Genomic DNA, 12,253 nt, shown 5'->3' on the forward strand with positions numbered 1-12,253 from the left:
TGAAGAACCTAGGGGCAAGACAGGAATAAAGACACAGACCTACTAGAGAATGGACTTGAGGATACGGGGAGGGGAAGGGTAAGCTGGGACGAAGTGAGAGAGTGGCATGGACATATATACACTACCAAAAGTAAAACAGATAGCTAGTGGGAAGCAGCCGCATAGCACAGGGAGATCAGCTCAGTGCTTTGACCACCTAGAGGGGTGGGATAGGGAGGGTGGGAGAGAGATGCAAGAGGGAGGAGATATGGGGATACATGTATACATACAGCTGATTCACTTTGTTATACAGCAGAAACTAACACACCATTGTAAAGCAATTATACTCCAATAAAGATGTTAAAATAAAATGATGTAATGGAGATAAGTAATAAAATAAATATCATACCAAAATACCTCTTGTTCAACATTATTAACATCACCCACTTAATCCCAACAGTGCCTATCATATTAAATCAAAAATAGATTATGTTATCAAAAAACCCATAAGTATTATTATGGGCAAAGTCTGAGAAAACAAAACAAAAACATCATTTTTTTGGATAAAGAAACTCTCTCTCTCAATGGAATATTATTCAGCCATAAAAATGAGTGAAATCTTGACATTTGTGGCAACATGGATGGACCTGGAGGGCACTATGCTAAGTGAAATAAGTGAGACAAAAAAGGATAAACACCGTATGATCTCCCTTATATGTGGAATCTAACAACAACAACAAAACAGATAAAGAAACCCTGAGCCCATGGATACAGTGACGAATGGTGGTGGACTGAAATGGGGGGTGGGAGTGGGAGTGGGGAAAATGGGTGAAGGAGGTCAAAAAGGTAAAAATTTCCAGTTATAAAATGAATGTCATAGGGATATAATGTACAGCATGGTGATTACAATTAATAATACTGTATTGCATATTTGAAAGTAGCTAGGATGGTAGATCTTGAAAGTTCCTGTCGTAAGAAAACTTATGTATGGTGACGGATGTTAACTAGATTTACTGGGGTGATCATTCTGCAATACAAGCATACCTCGGAGGTACTATAGGTTCAGTTTCAGACCACCTCAATAAAACAAATACCGCAATATAGTGAGTCACACAAATTTTTTGGTTTCTTAGTGCATATAAAAGTTATCTTTACCCTGTACTATAGTCTATCAAGTATGCAATAGCATTACGTTTAATAAAACAAGGTACATACCTTAATTAAAAATACTTTATTGCTAAAAAAATGCTAACCATCATCTGACAATGCAGGCTGGCTTACCACAAACCTTCAATTTATAAAAAATGCAGTATCTGTAAAGTGTAATAAAGCACAATAAAATGAGGTGTGCCTATATATACAAGTATCAAATCATTATGTTGTACACCTGAAACTAATATAATGTTATGTCAGTTATACCTCACTTAAAAAACATCAAACGAAAAACACATCATTTTTGATGACTAAGAATAAAATAACTTCATATTGTTGGAGAAACCTTGGCTGCTACAGTTTTCAATTTTTATATATGCTAGAGAAAAGAACAGAGAAGAAATTCCAGAAGGAATTCAGAAGATAATCCAAATTAGGATAAAGTGTCAAAGAGATTTAAAGACAGAATAATTTTGAAAAAAATCAAACTCACTGCTGCCCCCCCCTTTTTGCCTTTCAAACAATGAAAACTTACTACTGTCAATCACTCTTTTATTTGTTATGTAGGACTCAACACACAGAAGAAAAAATTTGGGGAGTTTACTAAAAGTGATTATCAAAATTCTATGAAGCAAATGAGAACAAAACGACGCAAGTGTATAGTGATGGCATTCCAGTCCAGCAAAGCTGAGTTCACCACGAGGATTTTTGGTTTTGGATACACTTGTCATTTACGGCTAATCACTGGCTTCCAAAACAATGATCAGCGGTGTAGAAGACCTTAACCTTGCTTGATTATCAAGGCAAGACTATCATTTGGCAAGTATGTTAAACCTCAGATTATTTAATATACTTTGTAAAGATTTAAACATCAAGAATAAAAGTTTTGGACTTCCAAGGTGGCACAGTGGTTAAGAATCCACCTGCCAATGCAGGGGACACGGGTTCGATTGCTGGTCCGGGAAGATCCCACATGCCGCCCGTGGAGCAACTGAGCCCATGCGCCACAACTATTGAGCCTGTGCTCTAGAGCCCGCGTGCCACAGCTACTTAGGTCCGCGTGCCTAGAGACCGTGCTCCGCAACGAGAGGTCACCGCGACGAGAAGCCCGCGCACTGCAACGAAGAGTAGCCCCCCTCGCCACTACAGAAAGCCCGAGCGCGGCAACGAAGACCCAATGCCGCCAAAAAATAAAGAATTAGTTTTCTGCTCCAAGTGGAGATTCATTGGTTGTCAAAAAGAAATACGTCTGATGCATTTATGAAATGAAGGACAAAGCTGCTCTATTTTTAGAGTATTAGGAAAAAGACCAACTGCATAAATTTTTTAAAAATTATAATTTAAAAACTCAGCCATAAAAAGAAATGAAGTATTGATACATGCTGCAACATGGATGAACCCTGAAAACATTATGCTAAGCGAAAGAAGCCAGGCACAAAAAGCCACATATCAAATGCTTTCACTTTTATGAAATACCCGGAACAGTCAAATCCATGGAGAGAGAAAGATTAGTGGCTGCCAAGGACTGGGGGGAGGGGAGTAAGAGGACTGACTGCTTAATGGGTTTCCTTTTGGGGTGATGAAATCATGTTTTAGAACTGGGTAGAGGTAGTGTTTACATAACATTGTGAATATACTATAATAAATATCACTAATGATAAACTTTATGTTAAGTGTATTTTACAATTAAAAAAATCACAATTTTTAATAGCGCTTGGCATATTTGGCAGATATATCAGAATATCTGACCTGAAACTTCAAATGACAAACAACAACATCTCTACTCATTAGTCTTAAAAGTCTTCATTTTCTTGAGTTGAAGAAGTTCTCAAAGCAAAGTTATTGAAAATGTCTTCAAGTTTAGGCGGAACCTCAAATATTATCTAGTCTGTTGAATGAACTAAGGTGATGATTTCCCACTACTGTAGTTGAAAATCTTGCCCAAAAGCTTATGGGGACTTCTCTCTCACACAGTTCAATCTTTGCAAGAAGATATCCAAGGAATCTTGGAACTAAAGTTTGATTTAGATGTCAAAGACATTCCAGGAAACCCCTTTGGAGAATTTTTGTTAAAAATCTCCCTGTTTACCTCCCCGTAAGTAAGCAGACCTTGTGTGTCAATCATCCCATTGACATAAGCATACATTTATGTAGCTGGTTTTTCAGAAACTTTGGGTATGAAAACAAAGCAATGTTAGACTTAATGTTGCAAATGACCTAGATAGTGCTTTGCTCTTTCACATCCTAGACAGAAAAGCATATAGCAAACAACCAGATTCAACATTCACTTTGATATCATGTGATCCAGAGAAAATTAAAGGTGTAAAGCAAAATATACAAGATCCAGTTACTTTTGGAGGATCAAGGTGGAGTTTTGTGTTCGAATTCTACCACTCTTAATGCCCTTCCCCTCTGAAACTTTGGCTGATAAAGAATATTCACACGAGGAACGAGGAGCATGGAGCTATCTAATTCTTTCTATGAGGTGTAGGTAAAGTGAAGAGAATAAGGAACAGAGACAGTTCATCAAATATTCCATCTGCTCACCTACATTTCTCAGCCTCCTCTGCAGTTAGTTTAGGGCCATGCACTTAGCACAAGTGATGCATTTCATTTCTCAGCTGACATAGTTAAGAACCAATGTGTCACCTCTATATCCTATCCCCCTTTGTGGCACCTTGGCAGTCCTGTGTTTCAGTGGTGAGGCTACAACATGGCAATGTCTGCCAATGTGGGTTCCTGAGGGACTACGTGGAACAGGGTCCTCCAATGATTTGTGCTATACATGTAGTGTGAATGACAATAAGTTCTTCTGGTTAGGCCACGGATATTTCAAGCTTCCTTTGTTTCGGCAGCATAGCCTTGCCCATCCTGATTAATATAGCAAGTCAGACCTTTCCCCCTAGCACTTCTGAGAGGACTGAAGATCACTTTTAGATATGCAGATAAAAACATTGAGAGAGGAACTGGGCTCCTCTCTAATCACAAAAGCTTTCATTCACTCATTTTTAGAATAGTATTTAATATATTTTGAAATTTAAAATTATATTAACCAAGAATATAAGATATTTATGTTTATCAAAATGAGACATGGGCTAAAAAAAAGTTAAGAAGTACCAGTTTAGAACATACAATATACAGCCTTCATGCTCTCTCCCACTTTATTAAAAAAAAAAAAAAAAAAACCTAGTTAAAAAATTCAACTCTAATCGATTTTGTACACAAGGTCCTATAATATGCCTGTTTGTCCCTTTACTTTGGGCCATAGCAATTACTCAGGGATTTATACTCAATTAATTTGCATTTATTGATTGCTAAAAAAAAGTTTTTCAGTATCTAGTTACACCTTCCCCCCTCAACTAGATCAAAGATTCTGGTTTATCCAAACTCAATCACCTTTTGAAGCAGAATCCTGAAATGTAAGACAGAGCCAGATGGTACTCCTTTTAATATTTTAATACCCCATTTAATTTTTAAATTTAAAATGAGGAAGTATTTCAACCAAAGTATACAAAGTAGGTACACATGTATCACTATCCATATTAAAAAGATGCTAACTTTTTGCCATATTTGCTTCAGAATTCTTTCACTTTTTAGATTATACAGTAGTGTTTGTCATATGGACTGAAACCAGTTTATCCATTTCTTTATGACAGACAGTTGTTATAAAGTCTCATTATTTCAAATAGTGCTGCAATAAAAATTTTTATTTGTGACTGTTGTGTCCTTGAGTGGGAGTTTTTTCTATAGTACGAACCTACCTAAAAGTAGAAGTACTTGGTCATATAAGATGCACATCTTCAGCTTTGTTGGTATTCCCAAATTGCTCGCCAAACTGTTATGCCTATTTATATTTCCAACAGCAATGCTACAATTTCTCCACATCCTTGTTAAAACTTAAGATTTCCATTTTACCTAATCTTATAAGTATGAAAAAGTATCTCACTGTTTTATTTTACATTTTCTGATTGACAATGATACTATCATATTATTTACCATTTGAGTTTAATACAATGGCTATCCAATTTTATCATGCATCAGAATCACCTGGAGAGCTTGTTAAAGATGACAGTTTCTGATTCAGTAGTCTGGAGCAGGGACCTTGAGAACCTGGATTTCTAAAAAGTTCCCAGTGATGCTGATACTGCTAGTCAGAGGATCACATCTGAAGAACCACTGCTCAAGGAACTACACATTTAAAAATGGGAATATTTACTATGTAGCCCACATACTAATCTTCTATTGCTTAGACGTGTTGCTAATATCTTCTCTAGTTGTAGCTTGTATTTGCATTTTGTTTTTGGAGTCTTGAGATGCAGAGAAGTTTTTAATTTCCAGGCAGTCAAATATATCAATCTTTTCATTTATAATCTGTGCTTTTTGTGTCTTATTTTGAAATCCTTCTCTATCCCAAAGTCATTAAGATATCCCATGTTTTCTTCTTAAAGTTTTGTTTTTCACATTTAGGTCTTTAGGTATTGTACTTAATGCCTCTAAAATTTATTTTTCTATAAGTTATGAAGTAGAAACCTAATTAAAATTTTTCCACAAGGTTAGCTAATTTTCCTAGTATAATTTATTGAATGATTCACCAATTCTAATTTTCATGCCACATCTATTATGGGATTCTTGTTTATTAAAGGTTAAAAATAATGCCGTTTTTACTTTCAGTATTTAAAAACAACTTTCACTGAGTTGGAATTTAACTTAGAAAAAATCTGGCAACTTATCCTTGAGAGGATCATATAGCAAAATGTATGATTCACTGATCCTCCTTGAACTTGTGAAACAGACTTTTCATATAGGAATATCTCCCAGTAACTGATTAGTGTAGTAATAAAGCAGCTTTGATGGAACTTTTAGAAATCTGAGGTTAATAGGCAAGTCTCGTATTGATAAATTAATAGCTAATAAGGATAAAGGACCTATATCATATATTATAGATGAATAAAGCAGCTGCTACTTGAGCTTGATTGGTGGACCTTTCAAAGCTAATCTATCTAAAACAGTAGGATATAAGTGCTAAGGTACAGGATACAGAATCAGAAGAGTTCCAGATTTTCCACTCATTAGCTCTGTGATATTAGGCAAGATGAGCATTAATTTTCAAGTCTGTAAAACAGTGATAAAATGCCCATAAAATTTTTGTGAGGATTAAAAGAAATTTATAAAAGGTACCTATAATAGGTATTATTATTACATAAATATTATTTTGAAATATATACTTGCTTAAAGTCAGATTTTGGAAAAAGAGTTTATAATTCAAATTCTATCAACAAGTATAGAATCTTTTATTTGAAAAAGCAAGGTATCTTAAGAAATTTAGGAAATATTTTGCCTGGTGACCTCCACTAACTTAAGAGGTATACCACAAGAGAAAGGTTCCTAGATTTTATGTGAGCATCAGACTTGACCACAAATTACTGAAGACAATGTTCCACCAGCACTGACTTTCATCAGGGTAAGTGCAGAAAAATGAAGACACTATTCCTTTCTGAGCCATCAAGATGTAACTGAAGTTAGAAAATATTTCTGATAACTGTGATACTAGAGGGAAAGGAATCAATCTAAGCAGAACAGGTCAGAAATAAAAGCTTTCCCTAGGTTGGACTTGGAAAAAAATGTATAACTTTCCATTTGTCTTCCACTGTTAAAAAAATACCTGAAACAATATTCTATATTTCAGAAAACTGAGTTAATTTTTAGTGCTTCAGCTTGTCTGCTCAGGACATCCACCTCCAAACTGTCAAAACATACCAGATGAATTGCAGAGAACAAGGTAGAATTTTCAATGTCTTATTACTAGAACTTGAAAACCTTCAAGCAGATGGTAAGGAAAAACGTTCCCACTATTTACTGGCATAGAATACAGTTATAAGGTAGTCTGAGTGGAGAGATCTGCTCCGGCTTTCAGGGAACATCCTGAATCAGGTTTACCCCACAATTTCTCAAACATTACTAAAAAAGGTTTTCCCTGTTTGAAATAAATTTCTTTGCAGTGATGTGTTTGTTGTTATGAGACTTTCCTCTCAGGTGCTATTCAGGTTTGTCTGTTTTCTTTTTACAAGGTCACAAAACTGGGGAAGGGTTGATGGTTATAAAGATGGTAACAAGTGAGGACTTAACTGAGGAGCTTTCATGCAAATCCTTAATGGATCATTATCTTTATTTCCAAAAGAAGCAGAAACTCTCCTGTTGAGATGTATAAACACCTTTCAAGGAACTAGTCAGGTTGACAAACACGGAGTCTTGATGGAAGATGACCTACCAGGGTATCAAATTCATGATTACTTCTTTAAATTTTACTTTTCAAACTAGTATCGGAAAAAGGTTTTAAAAGAAGTTTTAATTTAAATTTGTATTTAGAACAGTTAGCTTAAAATCCAGAAACTTAAATTCTCCAGTTTGACAGTTTCTTCAGTTAAGTTACCAGGTAAGGAGGGAAAATATATACAATGACAGGATAATCAGACTTGAATTTGTTTTTTAATTTTGTAAACTTCAGAAACAAAACAAAAAACAAAACGTAAAAAAAATTCTAATTATTTCTTCCCCGACAAGAGACACTGATTCCAGAGCACAGTTACTAAAAGGCCTCTTTCTTCACCAGCATCACTGACAGAAGGACTTGAAGGGGGAAAGTAGAACCTTATTCTATAGCCTTTTAAAAAATTTATGGAAACAATGAACATACCTGATATTAACATTCTCTCAGGCCCCAGCAGTTGTGAAAGCTGTCCTTCCACAGGATTGAATAAGGAAGATAGAGAAAAAGGTCAAGGTATAGGACTCTATTTTTCAATTCGTTTTGCTTAGAATTCTTAATTTTCAGCAATTTTCAGTTTCCTAAGTTGCTAAGAGAACCATGTGGTCATTTTTTATAAACGTGCCCTAAAATATACTCTTTGATATTTTTTTTAGGGCTTAACAAAAAAGGAAGCTAAATCCCTCAAACTGAAATAATGAATAACATGGTAGCAAGTACCACAGCTACATAAATGCCCAGATGACTAAAAACCAAATGAAATGCTGAGACAAGGGCATATTGCTAGGGTTCAAATAGGCAGAGGGTACATAAACCTATAGATATGAGTCCCTTTGAAACAGGATTCAAATGACAGCCATCTCTAGGGACAATACTTCTGCCCATAGTTAAATGCTACAAAAAGTGAGCATCACGGAATGATCATGTAATCTTTCTCTAGCTCATTTAGGTGAGGCAAAGGTTATTATCAATGTTTCTGTATGCTGTTTGAAAAGATCCTAGGGTTCTACTAGTGGTTGGGGATGAGGCTGAGGGCACTAGCAAGAAGGATAAGGTTTAGGTCTTTCTAGTCACTGTGTTTAAAGTTTTTTTGTTTGTTTGTTTTTGTTTTTATAGCATGGAAAGAAACGATAGTCCCTGGGAGCCCAGCTACTATTAAGTTTCCAAAAAACTGGATTTGTTCTAATTGATTCTTCAAGATCACAAGCTACAGCCTCAACTAAGGTGTAGGCCACAGAGGAAAAGTTAGTTCTTTAATTCCTGTCTCTGCTCCTAGTAACCTTTCCTTCTTTCCCCCTTAGTTTATTTTTCTGTAAGTCTGAAAATAACTTAAAATGCAAAAATAGAAAAACTAGAATACTATAAGAATTCATTTGTTTTCTATCAAAATGCATTATTGTGTATTATATCATTCTTTGAATATAAAGGTACTAATGAAAATTGGACTTATTTCAGGTAAATGGGTGAGAGATTGCCATCTTGGTCTATCCTATTCCTCTTAGTGACAATAAAATGAATCTGAAAGCTAGCTGACAATGGTAAAGGCATTCTTTACAATTACGAAAGAGAAAAGTAACCAGAACTCATGATTTGGGCCTTAGCGGCAAGTTAGTCCACTTGAATTCCTAACAGGAGAAAACCCCAAAAAACCAAAAACATAACTATATTGTCCTCCCATACCGAGGGATAAAATAACTCATGTACTTGATGTAAATAAAAAAGAATAAAGGGTTCAAATTCCTCTGAATGGATGGCATGGCCTTATACAGATGATTTCTTTTTGTGATACTCAAAAAACAACGCAAATGCAGCTATTTAAATCCAGCGCCTCTGTCAGCAAGCACCATGCCCCAACCCCTGCCAGGACAGGTAAAATCTACACAAAAGTAGCTCTCTTGAAAGTTACTCATTTCCTCTCCACCAAGTGGTTGAAAGGAAAAAGATTCTAAGCTAGGTCTTTACTAAAAGTAACGCCAGTGCTATATCACATGATAAACCCTATCTTTTATTCTAACAACGAGCCTTTTTCAAGTCTGATGTATTTTAATTAGATAGTCCAAACAAAATTTTTAGTTTCAATCAATACTGGGTCAGGAAATTGACCTTGGTCGTCATTTAGTATTCATTATAGCAAGGATTTGAGGTGAGAAAGCATGCTTTCTTCCATAAAGGAGGAAAGAAGTCTTTTCAAATTGTATACACCTCATACATGCCCCCTCAATAACATATATCTCTGGAGGGCAGGAGAGGAGGTGTGCCTTTTGTGAAAAATTCTCCCTTGAGCAAGTTACTCGAATTTATTTCTGGGAGTGTGTCATCTGTCTTAGAAAGTCCCACTCTAATAACATTAGTCTGGTTCTCAGGAAGCAGATATCCTACACCCTGCTTCAAATATCTTTTACTTCTCATCCAACCACTTCAGCAGTAGGCACATTAAAAGAACTGGCTTCTAACTTAAAACATTAACTATGGGATAGATTTGAAAAGTTTAAAAAATTAAATGAGATTATATTCATTCATTCATTCATTGAGTATTGAGTGCCAACTATGCTTTAGACATGCATGACCTTACATTTTAGTACCAGGGAGACAGACAATAAAATTTAAAAGTAGAACATCTGTTACATGATAATGATAAATGCTATAAAGAATAAGTATTGGTAGTGGGTACAATTTAAACTAGAGTGGTCAGAGAAGGTTTCACAGGAAAGTATGAAGATAAAACATTTCACACAGTGGCTAACCAATAGGAAAGGTTCTCAAAAATCTTTACCATTATTCTTTGTTCTACCCTACTTTTGCTTTCTACTGACTGACTGTTGTAATGGCCAGGCAGGGCAAGAACTGACAGTAAAGAGGCCACATTACTAAGAGACAAAAATGGAGGCTGCCTTCTCATTATCTGTCCTCATACGTACTATTATGGCTCCTCCAATCCTGTGATGAATGGCTCTCAGGAAAATCTTGCCCCCAAAGGATCTAACACAGAGGTCACAAGCTCAAATGCCAGGTAGGTAATGCAAATGATTAAACTAGACTACAGGTAAGAAAAATATATATGTTTAGGAGTTAAATACATGGCAGGAAAATGCAAGAAAATTGGAGAATACACATCATGTAGAAATAAAGACTCATCAGTGTCCCAAGTTTTCAGAGAGGCCAGACACCTGATTTTTTTCTGTGAACTCTCCCAATTTTAAAATTTTAAATTTGAAATATGGCAACCAATTTGAAATTTAGAAAATGTTACCGTGGGCCAAAGGAAACACCTCTGTGGAATGGAGCTAGTCTGTGGGTCTCCAGTTTAGCTCCTCGGGTCTACAGGGTTAAGGGTTGATTCCTTCCAGGGCCATAAGCACCAAGATGCTTGAGTTGCTGGACCAGGCCTGCTTGCTATTACCATCCAGTCCATACCTGAGCAACCACATGTTTTAAAATCCAGGATCTCTGGAATGTACAGTACTTCAATTCAGAGTAAGCTATATGAATAAGATGCTATAAGCCAAGATGAAATGATACTGGAAAGGTTATACCCAGGGAAATATTCTCTACTGCAATGTTCCAGATATGACCCTGGTGAGAATGTAAGTAATGTTGAACCTCCACATAGATATCCATGATAAATGAATAGACTTGCTACAGACAGATTGCTTGCCCTGCTCTCCCCCCACCTGTTTTCTAACCAACCTATTACTGTGCTAAACAGGGTTTTTCAGATGGGGTAGTTAGTACCTCCATTGTGATTCTCTTTTCAGGTTTTAGCATTTATAACAGACAACTCACGTGTGCCCAGAAAGTTGGTTCTTAGGATTCATCTAATAATAGACTCTGATGTACATTACAGAAGGAAAGTTTTTATAGAACATAGCTTAGACTGTTAATTTTTGTTCATTTCCCCCAGGGAGGACAAACATTAGTCCAGCATGGGTGGGAGGTGACAGCAGAGTACTGAAGGATTACTTAATCAGCATTCAGAACCTAACACACACTGACTATTGATTCACTACAATCTCACCTTTCAAGTTTTCTACTGTATTCCCTTGCAAGAGGACCCTATTGAGAGTTCTCCCCTGTAGGGAACCTGCCTCACTACAGAATAATCTGAATGATGGCATCTATCACCAAATTTCAAGTTTCTCTAGCCCTCCAGAAGGAATAGGCATTTTGGCAACCTCACATCACTTTCAATTTCTCTCTCTTACTGGTAATCCTAGAAAGTTCTCCTTGGTTCAACTCACATGAATATAACTCGCCCTCTCCCAGTATAGCAGACTTAGGTCAAGAAGCCTTTAGACTCATCTGTGCAAGGAACTCATTAGACATGTTCAATTTCTGCCCAGCTGAGTTTACTTGGCCTTCTCGGTGCAGAGCATAGAATGCTCTGTAAAGCACATGCTTTATTAGGCCATGTTAACTCGCCAACATTGCATTTATTAAACTTAGAAGTAACTAGCAATACATAAGAGTCCTCTCTTAGAATACTGGTCAGTAGAGAGCCCTAGAAGTAAGGCAGTATATTCTTCCTAAGACATTTAAAATATGGACTTAAATGGATCTAAAATACAGTTGACCCTTGAGCAATATGGGGGTTAGGGGTGTCTACCATCCTTGTGGTTGAAAATTCGAGAATAACTTCACTGTTGGCCCTCCATACCACAGTTGCATTTGGGGACTCAACCAACCACAGATCCTGTAGTACCATATTTAGCAAAAGAAATCTGCATATAAGGGACCCAAGCAGTTCAAAACTGTGTTGTTCAAGGGTCAACTGTACTTAGCCTCCCTTATTCCTCCTTTTAAGCCTTTTATCTTTCCAGCTGATGGGAAAAAATGTAAACAAAGATTGTCTACTCTTAT

At 36.3% G+C, this 12,253-nt stretch overlaps 1 protein-coding gene across 5 annotated transcripts in view; it reads right to left on the bottom strand.

The window, feature by feature from the left end:
- RFX7 (regulatory factor X7) overlaps window positions 1–12,253 on the bottom strand; it is a 157,868-nt gene that overhangs the window by 75,229 nt on the left and 70,386 nt on the right. The window contains exon 2 of one of the 5 annotated variants that reach the window (XM_028496314.2): window positions 7,826–7,865. The exons of the other annotated variants lie outside the window; for them this stretch is intronic. The gene's annotated coding sequence lies outside the window, so the exon portion shown is untranslated. The remainder of the gene's footprint in view (window positions 1–7,825; window positions 7,866–12,253) is intronic. 5 annotated transcript variants of the gene reach the window in all.

The sequence above is a fragment of the Physeter macrocephalus genome, chromosome 11 (assembly GCF_002837175.3).
Source record: "Physeter macrocephalus isolate SW-GA chromosome 11, ASM283717v5, whole genome shotgun sequence".
NCBI lineage: Eukaryota > Metazoa > Chordata > Mammalia > Artiodactyla > Physeteridae > Physeter > Physeter macrocephalus.